The following is a 17,500-nucleotide window of genomic DNA, read 5'->3' on the forward strand; positions in this document are numbered from 1 at the left end:
ATCCATCTTTCTAACATGTACAATGATAGTGTAATGTCCCAATTTAGACAAGTGTTAAAATGGAGCCTGAAACAAACTTCGCTGGACAGGTTTTTAGCGAGACAAAGAAAGAGTGAGCTTGAATAAGATGTTAGTGGTGAAAGAGAGACAAAGATGAGAAACATTAGGTCTCTTCTGACAGGTAAGTTGCAGTTAAATTTTCATTTACTGTACAGTATTTCAGTTTAAATTTTCATTTAGTATTAATTTTTACAGTTTCCCTGTCCTGTATAATTTTATACATTGTTTATGTAGTAAATACATTAATATAGTACATTTGAGGTCTGGAATGAATGAGTTCTATTTACATTATTCATGGGAAAACTGCTTTGGTTGTAGATTTTGGTTGTCAAATCGACATCTGAAACAAATTCAATAACCAAGGTTCCACTGTAGATTTTAAGTTCCACCAAGTAAGGAAGAATACACATACTATATGTGCATACACATACAGGCTCTGAGCTGTTTGAAATTCTTGTTCTTTTATAGTAATTTAGCACTTTAAATTTAAAAACTTTCTAAAGCTAGAAGCAAGCACTAATTTACCCATGTCCAGTGACAAGTGTTTTGTATCATTGTTCTCCTCCAACTATCCTAAGCATAGCTTTAAAAATAAATTTCAAGTTTGTTGAATTTTATACAAATGCAAAAATTTTAAAAATATTTCTTAATCATAACATCTGGGAAATGAGAGGCAATCAGGTTTGATCCAAGTTAGAGGAGGACATGTACATTTCTTGAATCAAGAGTCCCTTCACCTATATTAAGGTGCTGCCCTTGAGGGCAAAGCATTTCTTAAGCCATGTCTCCTTTCAGCGCATCGTGATACCATGACTTGCAGTTACATACATGCCTGTAGGTAAATAGTTCAGGGAACCAACAATATCAGGCCATCAAGATTGATGGACTGATCACATTGACTCCAGGCTGAGGGACTGATTACCTCAAACTCCTCCTGATTTTCAACCATTCTTCTCTTTATTGAACTGAGGAAGCCACTAGATGGATGGTTTCCAAAATGAGGATACCCAAGTGTTGCACAAGTGTCTAGCAAGCCTTGGTCTACTTAGGCCTAAATGCTCCCTGCCTTTTCAATACATACTTCTATTTCATGCATCTCTTAATGGAGAAAATTGCCTACAGGTAAACTTACCTGAAATAAAGAAAAAAAAAAAAAAAAAAAAAAAAAAAAAAAAAAAAAAAAAAAAAACATGAACCAGCAACTGATACCATATTTAAAGAAAATGTACATCTTCCTAATATCAAGATACAAAAACTATTTTAAACATGATGGTTAAAGGTAACTATTTAGTGTTAAGTACAGCATCTCTGATAAACACAGTATACCTTAGAAAAAAATTGCATTGTATTTAACCCTTTCAGGGTCCACAGGCCCTCTCAGAGACTTGTTCTCAGGGTCCCCCAAATTTCAAAAAAAAAAAAATTATTTGTTCTTATGAAAAGATAGAGAATCTTTTCCCGATCATAATGAAATTTGATGGAAAACTTACGGAATTATGCTGTTGCGAAGTTAGCGGTCTTGACGATGTTTACGCATCGGCGATATTGCCCACTTTGAGCCCTATTTTCAGCCAATTCCCAATGTACTTGTCGACAAAAATCATAATTATTTCTCTAGAACTCCATTTTTTTCTATCGAATGAGTACAAGAAACCACCAATTTACCGATTTCAACTATCCAATACAGTGGTCAGAATGTAGCAAATTTGCCAATTTCACACAAATTTCAAAAGATGCCATGCCAATTTCCAAATAGGGTCCAGAATAAATAAGAAAGACATTCCTGGCACTAAAATAACATTTCCTCTGTTCATTAGTCATGTCCCCACGCCATTCTTACATTCTTTTGCTTTCGATTTTGAATTTTTATTCTCACAAAAAATAGAAGATTTACTGTTATGCAGACTACTGCACTAGTGTAGAAATGGTATAAATAATATTGGCGCACTTGTGAAAGAATATTAGACTCGCCAGTTGACGTGTATTGGACGCTTGGCATCATTTGTTTACTTTTGAACTTTGGTAAAAATCAAACATTTCTGCTGCTTTGAGCTCAATTTCAAGATACTTTTCATTGTAAAACCAGTCAAAATCACCTCAATTTCTGTAATATGTCTTCCATTCTATACAATGAGACCAGGAAAACTAGAATACAACAATAAATACCATAGGAAAATATAGTGCAAAGTCGCTGTTTTAATCCAAAAAATGGTCAAAGTTTTTTTTTTCTCATTACGTACTGTGTGCTGCAGTTTTTTTTTTTTATACTGCGCACACTGACCACATAGACCCATTCTTTAATATGTAGGCCTACCAGCTTTCTCTCACTAGATTTGAAGGCGCTTGAATTTATGAGTACTAGTACGTCATGGACCCTGGTGCGTAAGCCGTACTAGTACAGCCGAAACCCTGAAAGGGTTAATCTGCCTTTCTCTAACATTCAACTTGCCCCTTTTTTTGCCCCCTTCCCCCACCTCACATACTGATAATGTATCCCGCGACAGGTGACGCTTACAGCCGTTTTTTCAATTTTTTTTTTTTCTCAAGTTTTCATTTGTAACTTACAAATGCCTCCATCCTACTGGTTTCAAATTTTTAATGCTGGTGTATGGTATCTAGGGAAAAGATTCATATTATTGGGTTGTTAGGGTACCCTTCAGTCAGTTTTATAGACTAAGAAGTGATTCTGGTTTCCATGTTTACCTCGAGTTCACCTCTTGACTGGCTTCAAACTTCAACATAGGTGTATCCTACAGGATACCTTCAATGAATTCCAAGAGTTTTTCTACTCCCAGAGCCTGGCTATGGGCCAGGAGGTGGTGGTTCAAATTGTTTTGGAAGTATATACCAGGAGGTGCTAATTTGTCAACAGAGCCTCTCCTCACTTAGTGACGTTCTCGTTTACTGATGAATTAGACTTACGATGGGCTCTCTGACCAGTGTACATACCTTAATATATATTAAGAGCTGATTTCCTCTACAGTGGACCCCCGCATAACGATTACCTCCGAATGTGACCAATTATGTAAGTGTATTTATGTAAGTGCGTTTGTACGTGTATGTTTGGGGGTCTGAAATGGACTAATCTACTTCACAATATTTCTTATGGGAACAAATTCGGTCAGTACTGGCACCTGAACATACTTCTGGAGTGAAAAAATATCGTTAACCGGGGGTTCACTGTATTATGTTTATTACAATATATAGTACACTACTGTATAAACATTTAAAAATATACCAGAAATGTTTAAATGGTGTAGAAGTGACATTAAAACTATCAAAGATGGTTGACACAAACCCACTACCATTACAATATGCTCCTCGCTTAGCGGCGAATTTGTATTGCCGACATGGTCATAGGAACGAAACTCTGTCATTAAGTGAGGAGAGGCTGTATTATTAAAATTGTAGGGCATCATTTTCTTTGAGCTAACCTCAGAATGTCATTTCTGTTTTCTGAACAGCATCCAAATTTAAATACCGATGCATCTAACTAAAAGGAAGATTAATTACAGTTTTCAACTATATACACATGTCAAAAGGTGAAGATTTTCTAATTTGGGATAATTGGTTTCTGTGTGATAACTGCAAAATGCCTCTTCTGTCTTGAAGCCTTTTATGCTGGTGGGTTTTGCTCAGAGGAGTGCTGACATAGATTTTGGGGTGTGCAAGTTTTTATTTGCCAATTTTACTGGAGAATGCTTCTTTTAGGGGATGGGGTAAATTTTTTGCCGATCAATTTTAGGTTGATACTAACACCGTAAATACTGGAAGTGATACTGATACCAACAGAGTTTGTTGAAACTGATACTCAATTTTAGGCTAACAGCGATATCATCGAAATTAACCAATAGCAACTGATACCAAAAGGAACTCGCTGTGTGGATGGCGGCCTGGGCAGATGTGTGCGTGATGCTCTCTGCCAGCTGCACTTGGGCGATTGGTGGTGTTATATTATGGCGTCTGGCCTGCAAACATGTGTAAACACTGTTGGCACTGAGCTGCTCTGTGGGACCATCACCCCAGAGGTGTCAAGTTTATTGCCGAAAATCATCAGGGACACATACAGAACTGCAGATGAGTTGTACAGTGTTGCTCTGAATGGGGCAGTTCGACTATTCATGAAGTTGCTGTCGATGCAAGTGTATGAGGCGATTGTGGAGTAGTATCAAGACATAGTAATGGAAGTTACTGACAGGTCAGTCATACCAGAGAGGGAGTGTGGGGTACAAGAAATGGAACTGCATGGTGGTCGTGGAACCAGTAGGTTGTGGAGTAATGAGATTATCTTCCGACTAAGGAGGCAGAGGAACTTTTGGATGTGAGGGCATGGTCAGAGGCGAGTGATGACGGAGGCTGAGGGAGTTGGCCTCGGTGAGGAATTGGAAAAGGCTTTACCGAGTATCTTCCCCCCCCCCCCCCCGGGAGGGGGAAGTGTCAGAGACATTTGTGGAGGACTTGCACGTCACATCGTGTGTGTCAGAGGTAGCAGAAGGGGAGGAGGCAACCCTTGCAAACATCAGGGGAGTAGCAACAGAGGGATGAATCCGTATAGTGGACGCAGAGGTGGAGGTGCATCGGGAGGCAGAGCCAGAGATGTGTGTTGTGGAGGAAGTGGGTACAAGGAAGAGGGCAGCGATGGCCTCGGATTCAGATGACGTCCTGATGCCTGCTCAAAGGACAGGGAAAAAGGCATGGGTGGAGGTGGCCAAGAGCACAGAGAGCGAAAGGCAAAATAAACAGGACGCTACAAAACCTGCAGGAATGGGGATTGGGGTGAGGAGTAAAGCGAGACATACAAGTAAGGGTGTAGAAGCATAAAAGTAGTGTCGGGCAATGTGAAAGAATATCTTAACTGCTAGCCTTCAGTGTATGACGATCAATGTGAATGATTTGTGTGTGAAGGGAAAGTGATTGGCTTGGGAGGTTTATATGTCAGTATCATGTGAATGTTGTATTTCTGCAGGAGCACATTAGATAGGTTCAAGATTTCATGATACCTGGTTATGTGGTATATATTGTACCTACTGTGTGCTTAAAAGAGGGTGTAGCCATTTTGACGAGTTAAGCAAGCCCATTTGTATATCACCGGAGTGAAAACTGAGGGGGTGGGAGAGTACTCCAAGTGGATGGGAGCTGGCAGAATGAATCTATGTCCTTAGTATGTGTGTATGCCCCTGCAGATGGGGATGTACGGGTTAAGAATGCATTCATTAGGGAGGAGTTAGTCTATTTTATTAGGTATTTGGCAGCGCTGGCTATAGTGGGCAGAGACTGGAACTGTGTAGTTAGGAGGGGGGATGTTGCACCAAGGGGGGGTGGGGCACTATTTGCCAGTGCTGAACAAACTGGTGCGTGATGTGAACTTGAAGGATGTGTGTGATAGGACTGGTTGTACTGGATCATACTTTTGTGGGGCACATTTGGATCGGATTTATGTTATGTTGTGTGCAATTATGTGCGATGAGTACCATCACAGCGGCTTATTCCAATCATAGGGCGGTTTTTGCTGAGGTGGGGTGGGAGTCTTTGACCTTGATACATAGGGGGTATTGGAAATTAAATAAGGCCTCTCCTCACTTACCGACATACTCGTTTACCGACGACTCGGACTTACAATGGGTTTTCTGACCAGTATGCATACCTAAATAATGTATATCAAGAGCATAGTTCCTCAATTCTGTTTATTACAATATATGTACACTACATTACTGTATAAACATTTAAAAATATACCAGAAATGTTATAAATGGAGCAAAGGTGACATTAAAACAATATCAAAGATGGTTGACACAAACCCACTACCACTGTAGTATGCTCCTCACTTAGCGATGAATTCGTTTACTGACACAGTCTTTGGAACGGAACTCCGTCGTTAAATGAGGAGAGGCTGTATAAGGGTACTGAGTGATGAAGAGGCAGTGGTGGGCTTCAAGGAGTGGTGGAAGGGGGAGCAAGAGGGGTTTGGGGGTGGGAGGAGTTGGAGTGCTGGCGGGACAAGGTGACCAAACTGGCGATACGCAAGTTTTATGCGGGAGAGGGGAGACAGGTGAATAACGCGAAATACTGGCTGGTAAATTATTACGAGGACAGACCGAGGCAATGTCACAGGCAGGGGGCTGTGATTGGGGTGTACCCTGTTGATGAGATTGAGGGATTGAAGGAATGGGATAGGGGCATCCATAATGAGAGTTTTGATGCAGTGAGGGTACAGGTGGTGGTAGAGGTGGCGTTATGGGGTGACAAGCCTTCAGCCTGTGTTTTGAGGGGCCAACAGCAGAGGAGGGAAACTAACATACCAAGCTTGGAGGTACATAAATTGCGAGGTCAGGGACTCAGAGAGGAGCAGGTTTTACACTATACGGAGGCAATGGGTGTGTTTGCGGACAGGTGGTGGGAGAGACAAGGTTTACTAGAGATTGTTGGTTATGTAGACGATGCCACGCTATTGGTTAACGAATATGCGAAGCGGACTTGCTAGTTGGGGTAGGCGAGATGTATGGGAGGGTGATGGGTATGGCTGTAAACATGAGTAAATCAAAGATAATGGGGTTGGGCGAGTGGGAGGATAGAGAGGTGAGGGGCTGCTCGGTTGTCACAAATGATGATCATTCTTTAAAGATTTGTGGGATAGCGTATGCGGGCAATAGGGACAAGGCAAGGGAGGTTAATTCGGAGAGGGTACTGAATAGTGTGGTGCACAGATTACTGGGGGGTTGAGACCATATCACTTATCACTGGTGCAGAGGGCTATTGTTGTCAATGTCCTCCTGTATAGTAAAGTGTGGTATGTCGCTAACATTTACCCTCTGACTAGGGAGGCGATAGGTCGCATTCAAGCAAGGGTGTTTTGATTCTTATGGACATCAAGGTGTGATTGGCTGAGGAGGGAGGTGGTTATGTTGCTGGTGAGAGAAGGTGGATTGGGGTTGTTCAATCTGCACAAGTGGTGATGTGCGTATGTGTTAAACGGGTGGTGATGCGGGCCAGAGCTTTTAAGGGGGGGTGCCAAGGGAAGGTGTATGAGGTGCTTAGGAAGACTTTTCAGGGTAGCGATTTTCGTGATTGTGAATGGTTGTTGAGTGATGATGGCAGTATAGGAGCCAGAAATGATCAGGGTTACGGTGCTGTAGAGGGCTTTAGTGGGACACAAGAGGCCCCAGTGGTGGCACTATACCCAGTGTATGATTGGGGAGAGATTTGGAGGAGGTTTTCAAAGTTGAGAGGCCACCTTAGGAAATGTGAGGCGATGTTCAGGTTCCTATATGGAATCCTGCCATCGGGTGTGGTGGTAAGGGATAGAAGAGTAGTGGAAGATGGAGTCTGTAGATTCTGTGGGGGAGGAAGAGATGGCTTTTCCATATTGCGTATTTTTGCAAGCGCCTGGAGGGTCTGAGGAGATGGTTCGCTCATGTTTTAACTTAGGTGGTGGGGGGGAGGAGGATGTCCATTTTGAGGGCGCTCAGTCTGGACGTGGGTTTCGGAGACAGAGGCAAGGGTGGCGGTGTATGTGACTGTGGATTGTTTTTATCATGTAGGTGTATAGGGGGAGAGAGGAGTTGGAAATAAGGCGTCGTATATTAGCAGCGAAGATTTATCAAACCAAGTGTAGAAGTGTGGTTGTGTATGGTAGTAAGTGGGAGTTAAGTGTTCCAGGTGGTGATGTAGACATCAGAGTAGGTGGTCTATTGGTGTTGTGACCCAGGGGAGCCCAGTCTCTGGTACGGGCTCCGGGGAGAGGATGCCATTGGAGGTTAGTGTTTTGGTGAGAGTGCATGTAATTGTGGTTGAAGGGGCGAGTTGTGATGGTGATATCAGACAGGCGTGCTTACAGCATGTGAATGGGTGTGTTGACATAACCTTCTTAAGTGTGGCTGGTTGTAGGATGCTGTGCAAAGTTGAAGAGGTTGCAATGTACTACTGGATTAATATTATGTTTTGGCAGGGGTACGAAATAGCGGCAACTTCTGCGTGATCATGCATCACCTCTGTATTTGTGTTGTTCTGTTTTTATTTGTAGAAGTGACTGGTGTATTTTTTTTATCATGTAATAATATACTGTTAAGTAATTTATAGAGTTCCACAAATGTTTTTTGGTAATGGAAGTGAACATTATGTTGAGACCTGCATGTTCTTATTGTGGTAGCTTGTTACGTTGTGTTGAGTGAATGTGGTTGGGTTTGTTTTTGTGATATTAAGAAGTCTTTAACTGATGTTACCACTGTGTGGTACCTTTTACATACGTTAACACTGCATGTGATTAACTAAAAGTTTGCCTCTCTCATGTTCACATTTTACATACAGATATGTATTCATTTAGTAGTCTTTCGTAAGTAGATATAGTACAAAGGATGTGTACATTGTTAAGTCACTGGGAGGTGCAAATAGGTAGAATGAATTCCTTGAGGTGCATACAGCTTCCTTGTGGGGAGGGAGGTGTTGAATTCTATAGCAATATTATTTTTCCTGTTATGTGTGACATACCTACAGATTATGTGTATTGTGTGATAAATAAAAAATAAAAAAAAATCATTAAGAAAAATACCTAAATTCACAGGTATGTAAGTAAGTAGAGTAAAATACTTATCACAGAACACGAGAAAAGTTGCCATGTGTTTTAGAGTATATTTTTGCGTTATATTGGGTACTTGACATACCTCACCAAAGCCTTAATTCAGTTCTTTCAAAGAAATTTGCAAAGAATCTCTGTACTGGGTTGGCAGTCACTTTGCACAATACCTATTATGCTCTCCAAGTTTGAGAATATTTCAACACACAAAGTGAATGATACACTGGATGAGGATTTGAGATAGCACAGCAACCTTGTAACACTGACCTGAAGCCGTGCTATCACTATCATCTTCATGAGGAAGTACTAAATCTGTAGAGGTCATACGTCCACAGCCTACGAAATGGGAGGCAGTCAAGTTGGATTCAAGCCAGAAGATAGCTCCAAGTCCATGGATCAAGAACTTTTCACTAGCATCAAGATACCCTTCCTAAAGAGTAATGTCACGAGATTATTTGCTTTGCGGAATCAAGAAGTCTCAAGTGCGGCTAACAGATGTTAAGGATTTAAACAAATCCATAACGAACATTTTTTTTTTTTACATTCTGCCTGCATGGTCAGTACTGTATGACCCATATGGGTTTGACCTTTAGTGTTTTGTATAGCTAATAATAATAAACTGTTTACAGTGAAGAAAATGTTGGAAACCCATCCAAGGATCAAACATGCTGACAACAAATTTCACTAGACAATTGTGCGAAGAAGAGATGACAACTGACAGATATGATAAATTCACTCCAAAAAAAACTATGAGTGATGGATTTAATTATTTTGCCAACTTTTTAATATCCTTGGTTAAATAATCACAAAATGTATTGTGTATATCTATAGAGAATATATGCACTACTCAAATGACACATTTCAAATCTAGATATAATTTACTTTTACTGTGTATGTACCTCTCTGTACACAACTTAATATGTATAAAGATACTAAGTGTATATTATATCTTTTAACCAACCTGGTCAGTCACACGCTCGCAAGCTTTTCATTTATGTTCGTATGATCAAACACAAATGTTATATCAGTAGTCTACTACTCATAATATCAAGAAGTCTGAGAAATAAATCCCTTAAAATCTTGAAGAGGAAAGGTTATAATTACACCCCCACTAGTGGAGCAGTTAGGGGGCGGATGAGGATACTATCATTGTCCATTTCACAAGCAATTCTCACCACTGGGAAGAAATAATACTTACCATGACTGCCGCGTGACCTGACCCTCTTTCCCGGCGATCACACTCGCAGTATTATCGACACAAAGAGCGAAAATCAGAGTAAATTATGAGCAGAGCGACTGGTGTGTGAATGACGCCAGGCAGGGGTGTCTCTTTGTCACAGGCTGACCAACCCTCCCCAACACAAGGAAAACACACCATACACTGTTAAAATAACCTACTGTCATGCCCCATTCTACTCTAATTCTTTCAGTAATAATTACATGATATGTTGGCATACTTAAACTTTTCAACCCAGTAGAGTGTAACGCGTTTTACTGGAAACTTTTCGACATTCTTTTTGCGTTTGGTGCAGCCTTAAGGTCCTGGGTTCGATCCCGGGTCAAAGGTCAAGATTCCTAATACATGTACCTGTTAGCCCTCATAACCTAGCAATAAAATTAGTAATCTTGGTGTTAGTCGACTATCGGGGAAAACAAAACTTACATTGCAATTGTGTGAGAAAAGTCAGACCTGCTGGTAGTCAACCTGGCACACAGCCAATATTTAATTTCATTATTATTATTAGTAGTAATAATATATAATAATATCTTTATTTCTACAAGTATATGTACAAGGTATACAGGTCTAGCTGACATACTGTTATATAGAAAGCCGCTTGTTATGCTGAGCATTTCGGGCAAATTAGGTCAGTTTTGTCCCAGGATGCGACCCACACCAGTCGACCAACACTTAGGTACCCATTTTATACTGATGGGTGAACATGGACAGCAGGTGTTTCATGAAAACAAGTCTATAACGTTTTCAAGTTGTACCGGAGATTCGAACTCTGGACCTCAATGTGTGAGCCGAGTGCGTTAGCGATCGAGCTACGGAACATTACTTGTAACCTTAGAGAAAATATTCTTCGTACCAAGATTCCATGGAATTGCTTTGTCAGACAATTATGATACTTTGTCTCATAGTCATGGTATACAATACCGACATGTTGCTGAATAAGACACGTTCAATACTTAGGTATACTTGGATACGTGGAGGGCGTTCCTGGGGTCAATGCCCCCGCGGCCCGGTCCATTACGAGGCCTCGCGGTGGATCAGGGCTTGATCAACCAAACTGACGCATGCAAACTGACGTAACGAATCACAGCCCGGCTGGTTGGGAACCGACTTATCGTGCCTGGTCAGCTCCCTCTTGCAGACAACCAGGCTGGGATCTATGGGTAATCCCCCTTATGTATGCTGGGAAGCAGTATCTTCATTGCCGAAATGTTTCGCCTACACAACAGTCTACTTCACTTGAAAACAGAAGAGTGTAACACTGGAGACAGTAGAGGTGGAGAGGTAGTTTTGAGGTGATCAACCCCTCAGCCATTTTGATAGAAGATAGTCAATTCCTTAGTCTAAAGTGGAGGTAAGGTTAGGTAAGGTTTGTCAGGAAACAGGACAAGTGTTTCCTGACGTGGGTCTTATTCATATGATGACTCACAGGTGGAGCTTTTTGTCATCTGACTGAGGCCTTCCGCTGGCTGACCGGTCCATCCCTTTAAAAATTATGGCTATGATTATGACAAATTTAGGACTAAAGTGGAGGAACGAACGAACGAACAAGTTCAGGTAAGATGACTCAAGAAATCGTAATGACACGATTGCAAATAAACCATACCCCCGGCCGGGATTGAACCCGCGGTCATAGAGTCTCAAAACTCCAGCCCGTCGCGTTAGCCACTAGACCAGCTAGCCACAATAAGATTCATCCAACTAGGTATATTTCTACACCATAGGAAAGTTAGCACAGGCACCTCTGTGACCACAAATGCAAGTTTTTACAGACGAATCTCCAGCTAGCGTGGCCGTGACGAACTCTAGCTCAAGTCCCTTCACTGCCGTCAACATGACTCAAGAAATCGTAATGACACGCGGGTTCAATCCCGGCCGGGGGTATGGTTTATTTGCAATCGTGTCATTACGATTTCTTGAGTCATGTTGACGGCAGTGAAGGGACTTTAGCTAGAGTTCGTCACGGCCACGGTAGCTGGAGATTCGTCTGTAAAAACTTGCATTTGTGGTCACAGAGGTGCCTGTGCTAACTTTCCTATGGTGTAGAAATATACCTAGTTGGATGAATCTTATTGTGGCTAGCTGGTCTAGTGGCTAACGCGACGGGCTGGAGTTTTGAGACTCTATGACCGCGGGTTCAATCCCGGCCGGGGGTATGGTTTATTTGCAATCGTGTCATTACGATTTCTTGAGTCATGTTGACGGCAGTGAAGGGACTTGAGCTAGAGTTCGTCACGGCCACGCTAGCTGGAGATTCGTCTGTAAAAACTTGCATTTGTGGTCACAGAGGTGCCTGTGCTAACTTTCCTATGGTGTAGAAATATACCTAGTTGGATGAATCTTATTGTGGCTAGCTGGTCTAGTGGCTAACGCGACGGGCTGGAGTTTTGAGACTCTATGACCGCGGGTTCAATCCCGGCCGGGGGTATGGTTTATTTGCAATCGTGTCATTACGATTTCTTGAGTCATGTTGACGGCAGTGAAGGGACTTGAGCTAGAGTTCGTCACGGCCACGCTAGCTGGAGATTCGTCTGTAAAAACTTGCATTTGTGGTCACAGAGGTGCCTGTGCTAACTTTCCTATGGTGTAGAAATATACCTAGTTGGATGAATCTTATTGTGGCTAGCTGGTCTAGTGGCTAACGCGACGGGCTGGAGTTTTGAGACTCTATGACCGCGGGTTCAATCCCGGCCGGGGGTATGGTCAGGTAAGATCCCAATGGGATGAGCGGGGAAGACGGGACAGGCGAAGAATAGCGCTGGAGAGGAGTGTTCTTAGTCGTAGAAATAGAGCCAGGGCTTAACTCAGCAGCTAAGTCGATCGTGGGACAGACATTGAGAACGCACATAGCAGGCTCTTCTGTTGGGACTCCGGTGGGTGAGTGGGGAAGTGTGGACAGACGAAGAATAGTCGGTGAGAGGAAGGTCTTGAGTTGTAGATGAAAGAGCCAGGGCTAAACCCAGCTGCATGACACTGCGAGGCAGTGTAGAGAGGGCATGTTGAGGGCATAGAGGAGAGATCAGACTGTAGACAGTGCTCGCTGGCTGATATGCTTCAGGCTGAGGTGAAGAGCTAGTTTGGACGTTGTGGAAAATAATGTATTTTCCGAAAAAAATACAGTGTATTTTTTATGTAAATTAGTGTAATACATTGTATTTAATAAAATTTATGTTATAAAAAATGGGAAATTCTGCGCCTGCGTAGAAGAGACTCGCCATGTTTGAACTAGTCAACACAAACGTTAGTGAATAATCGGAAGAATTTTCGTGCTCTAGAGGTTAAATTGGGCTGACACCTCTCAAATAGGAGCCGAAATTGTTGGATGTGCATTCCTGCATAACTTGAGATATCAGGCGATTGGACAAGACAGCTCCAGGGACCTCAGATAAGTCTGTTTATGTTGTAGCTCTGGCCAGTGTTATTTTCATGGATAGACAGTGAGGTTTTCTGAGTATGATACACTTTAATCTCCAGTCAAATTGGTGAGTGGTATTAAGATATATTCTCCTTCTGTTATATAACTGTGCATATGTAATCATTTATTAATTTTAATATACAGTCCACCAATTTTTATATTTACCAGAATTCCTGGTGTGTATGTACATTTCATTTGTAATTATAGGTCTAGAGCAATGTGAGGGAAAAGTTCAATAGATAGGAGTAGCGAGGGAGTATATAGTAACAATAGTTTCATTGCCGGCTACTTGTTAAGGTAGGGTAAGTCAAGCTCCCGCTATTCCCGCCTTTTTTCCCCCCTTCCCGAAAGTGATAGTTTGCTTGCCGGCTACTTGTTAAGGTAGGGTAAGTCCAGCTCCCGCTATTCCCGCCTTTTCTCCCCCACCCCTAAAGTGATAGTTTGATTGCCGGCTGCTTGTTAAGGTAGGGTCAGTCTAGCTCCCGCTATCCCTTCCCCTCCTTCTCTCCCCCCCCCCCCGAAAGGTGACGTGTGGGGCTCTGGTCAAACAGTAAATCACTCGACTCACAGCTCCCAACACTACTGTAAGTACATGCCTGCCTTGTATTCTAGTGGATTTATTGGTTAAAAGCTTCACTTTTGACCAATAATAAACTTAGTCCTTTCAGTCTTGCTCTAAGTTGACTGTTGTAATAGTCACCACATCTTTTAGGTATTGTACTTATCATGGAGAGTGATTTTTTAAGCAGTGGGTAACCTGTCCATCTTTTCAGCTTGGATGACAGAGAGGGTCACCTGTCAATCAACGAGAACTAATGGAGATGGACTAACGTCCTGAGACTTCCCCTTTTTGGATTTAATTACCAGTGCACCTGTATGAAATTGCAGGACGTAACCCCTCATCATTGCAGTGGTAAAGAACCTGCTTTCCTGTCATCGGGATAGAATACTCAAGGCTCTATCTACTGTGAAGAACTAGCCAGTGGGTTGTAACCAACACCTGCAACCCCCCTCCCACATCATCAGCAACGGCTACGATTTCAACAACACAGTGTCACCAACACCAGACACCCCTATATATATTAGCGTTGAATTAAGTTATCATTTATATTTTTCATTTTTCATTTTCTTTAATGTAGGATTAATATTTCATATTTAAGTGTTTTATATTTTACATTTCTATATAATAAAGTGTTTATGTTTGTCTGTTATTATTTCTTTTTCTATTCATTAATTTTCCTGAGGAGGAGCCAGCCTTAGTAATACTTACTGAAGTTGTTACAGGGCTGAGTAAGCCTTCACAAACAACTTGTGGACATGACAGTTGTAGGTATCGAAGGGGGACATTTTTGTGACCTAGGTGTCCCAAATTCCTACTTGTCTATGTAACTTTGATAAATAATAATTATCTTTGTTATCATTTACTGGTATGTACATTATGAGTTACATCCAGATAAATGTAATTTTCCACAGACGTCAGGTGTCGGGAGGCTCACGTTGTGTGTTGCGGACCCATTACGTACCTCTGTAATCTGTAAATACCTTTGTAACTTGTCATGATTGTGACCAGACTTACCTGGAGTTCATTACCTTTGTAAATTGTGAGTTCATTACCTTTGTAAATTGTGAGTTCATTACCTTTGTAAATTGTGAGTTCATTACCTCTGTAACTTGCTCAGCTGTCAAAACTTTGGAGTCCAGTCCCTGGACCAATTATGTACCTCTGTAATCTTTTGACTACCGCCCACAGGATGGGTATGGGGTGCATAATAAACATATTAAACTAACTGTTGTGTGTTTGGCTACACTTCGCTGGTGATGGAGCCACTCTTGAGTCTTTTGAAGTCTCTCTTGGACATGTGGAATAGTTGCATTCTGAGGTTGGAGCAGTTCAGATTCGTCACGAGGTAAGATAGTGCGTTTTTAAAAGGAATTTGGTGAGGTTTGGTGCAGATGTACTTAGCAGCTCCCTTTTTCATAAAGTATAGCATATCAGCTGCGCTCATTTCCGTTGGGAGATTTAAGATTAAGATTTCGTTCGGATTTTTAACCCCGGAGGGTTAGGGGTGGTGTAGAAGGTTAGAGACCCATTAAGGCTTGGCTTAGGTAACGGTTGCCTGTGGTTTCTTCTTCGGTTACTTCTTCGACTACTACTTCGTCGTCGTCAGAGGGTTGTTCATAATGACAAATATGATGCAAGGGAGAGACTTGTTTGCTTTATGCTCAGTAAGGCAGATGATTGCAACATTCCTTTCACTAATTATGAACTTGATGCAGCGCTAACTAAGGGCAACTCCACGTCGCCTGGTGAGGATGGTATTACTTACAACATACTCAGATTGCTGTGTCGAGTACCAGGTAATCCATTACTTGAATTATATAACATGAGCTATGTAACTGGGGAGCTCCCTCAATCTTGGACCAACAGCCTCATCATTCCAATTCCTAAGCCCAATCAACAAAATGCATTTCGCCCAATATCTCTTACTAGCTGCTTGTGTAAAACATTTGAGAGAATGATTCTTAATCGTCTCATGTACAGAATCAAACAATTTTTGTCTCCCCGGTTACATGGTTTCATGCATGGAAGGAGCGTGCATCATTGCATAGCCACCTTTCTCACCCTGCACACTGACAGCTCCTACACTACCTTCCTTGACCTTAAATCCGCTTTCGATGTAGCCAACCGACATGTAATAATTAGTGAACTTGCCAGAATGGATGTTGGAGGATGGCTTCTCCGCTGGATTAAAGGCTACCTGTCCAACAGGAAATCGTCTGTGTTGTTCCAGGGACATAGAAGTGTAACTCAAGACTTTGAATTAGGAACCCCACAGGGAGGTATGCTCAGTCCCACACTGTTCAATATTCTAATTAATGCATTACTTAATGCTATGCCTAGTCAGCCCCATAATTATGTGATTAGTTTTGCTGATGATATAATGATTCACACCACCGGATTCTCCAACACCCAAAACATTCTTAATCATGTACTAGCCTCGTGTCAGGACCTGGGGTTGCTAATCTCTACTGATGAAACAAAGATACTCAATAGGCGTCCTCCTCGACAGAGAGGCACAGTTCGTCAGATCCAATTGCATGATGGGTCTCTTCTAGAATATGTAAGCAGATACAGGTATCTAGGCTTTGAGGTTCCACTACTTGGACCTGTTGTAACAAGACTTTGTCGCCAATACAAAGAACGACTAAGAGCACTTAGAGTTGTGGCAGGGTTTCACCCCAGGTATGGTGCTAATGTTAAAATTGTGAAAATGATGTATCTTGCTTATATTAGATCATTGGTTGATTATGCTGCGCCACTACTTGCTCTTGTGTCTGACTGGAAGCTTGGAGGGCTGGAAAAACTGCAGAACGAAGCAATGAGGATCATCCTAGGATGCCCTCGTACTGCCAAAATTTTAAATATGCAAAAAGAACTTGATATTCCAAGCATCAGAGATCGTGTTACTGAAAGAAATATCCTAATTGGGGTTAATATGCTCAGGCAAGCTCATTCAAACCCCTGCACAGAAGCCCTCCAAACTTTCCTCAGCACTGGTGAACACTCCTCCAGATAGATCGAAAAGACTGGAACCGACCTCCGCATGAATCAGATACATGATCTATGTCAAGTAAGGCAACAGCGGCACTTCTCCGCTCCATGGAATATTACCCCATTCCAAACTACCATTCCTCCATTTCCCCCCAAACTACTTCTTAAATCACAACCAAAACTTCGCCTTGAAGCCAAACATGAGGCCTTAAGCTGTATTGATAACTTAGTCACACAGCACACACTCTCGCAAATTATTTTCGTTGATGGTTCTGTTCACCAATCCACTGGTGCAGCTATAATTTGTTCATGATTGTAGCCAAAGTATAAACGTAAGTAACCATTCTACAGAATTCATTACCTTTGTAACTTGTGAGCTCATTACCTTTGTACCTAGTTCAGCTATCAAAACTTTGGGGGCCCAGTCCCTGGACCCATTACGTACCTCTAATCTGTAAATACCTTTGTAACTTGTCATGATTGTGACCAGACTTACCTGGAGTTCATTACCTTTGTAAATTGTGAGTTCATTACCTTTGTAAATTGTGAGTTCATTACCTTTGTAAATTATGAGTTCATTACCTCTGTAACTTGCTCAGCTATCAAAACTTTGGAGTCCAGTCCCTGGACCAATTATGTACCTCTGTAATCTTTTGACTACCGCCCACA

At 41.9% G+C, this 17,500-nt stretch overlaps 1 protein-coding gene across 2 annotated transcripts in view; it reads right to left on the minus strand.

Annotated features, from left to right (window-relative positions):
- brun (trafficking protein particle complex subunit brun) overlaps positions 1–9,963 on the minus strand; it is a 113,240-nt gene extending 103,277 nt beyond the window's left edge. For both annotated transcript variants that reach the window (XM_053793486.2, XM_053793485.2), the window contains exon 1: positions 9,828–9,963. The gene's annotated coding sequence lies outside the window, so the exon portion shown is untranslated. The remainder of the gene's footprint in view (positions 1–9,827) is intronic.
- Positions 9,964–17,500: the final 7,537 nt, after the last annotated feature.

This window comes from Cherax quadricarinatus, chromosome 71 (genome assembly GCF_038502225.1).
Source record: "Cherax quadricarinatus isolate ZL_2023a chromosome 71, ASM3850222v1, whole genome shotgun sequence".
Classification (NCBI taxonomy): Eukaryota; Metazoa; Arthropoda; class Malacostraca; order Decapoda; family Parastacidae; genus Cherax; species Cherax quadricarinatus.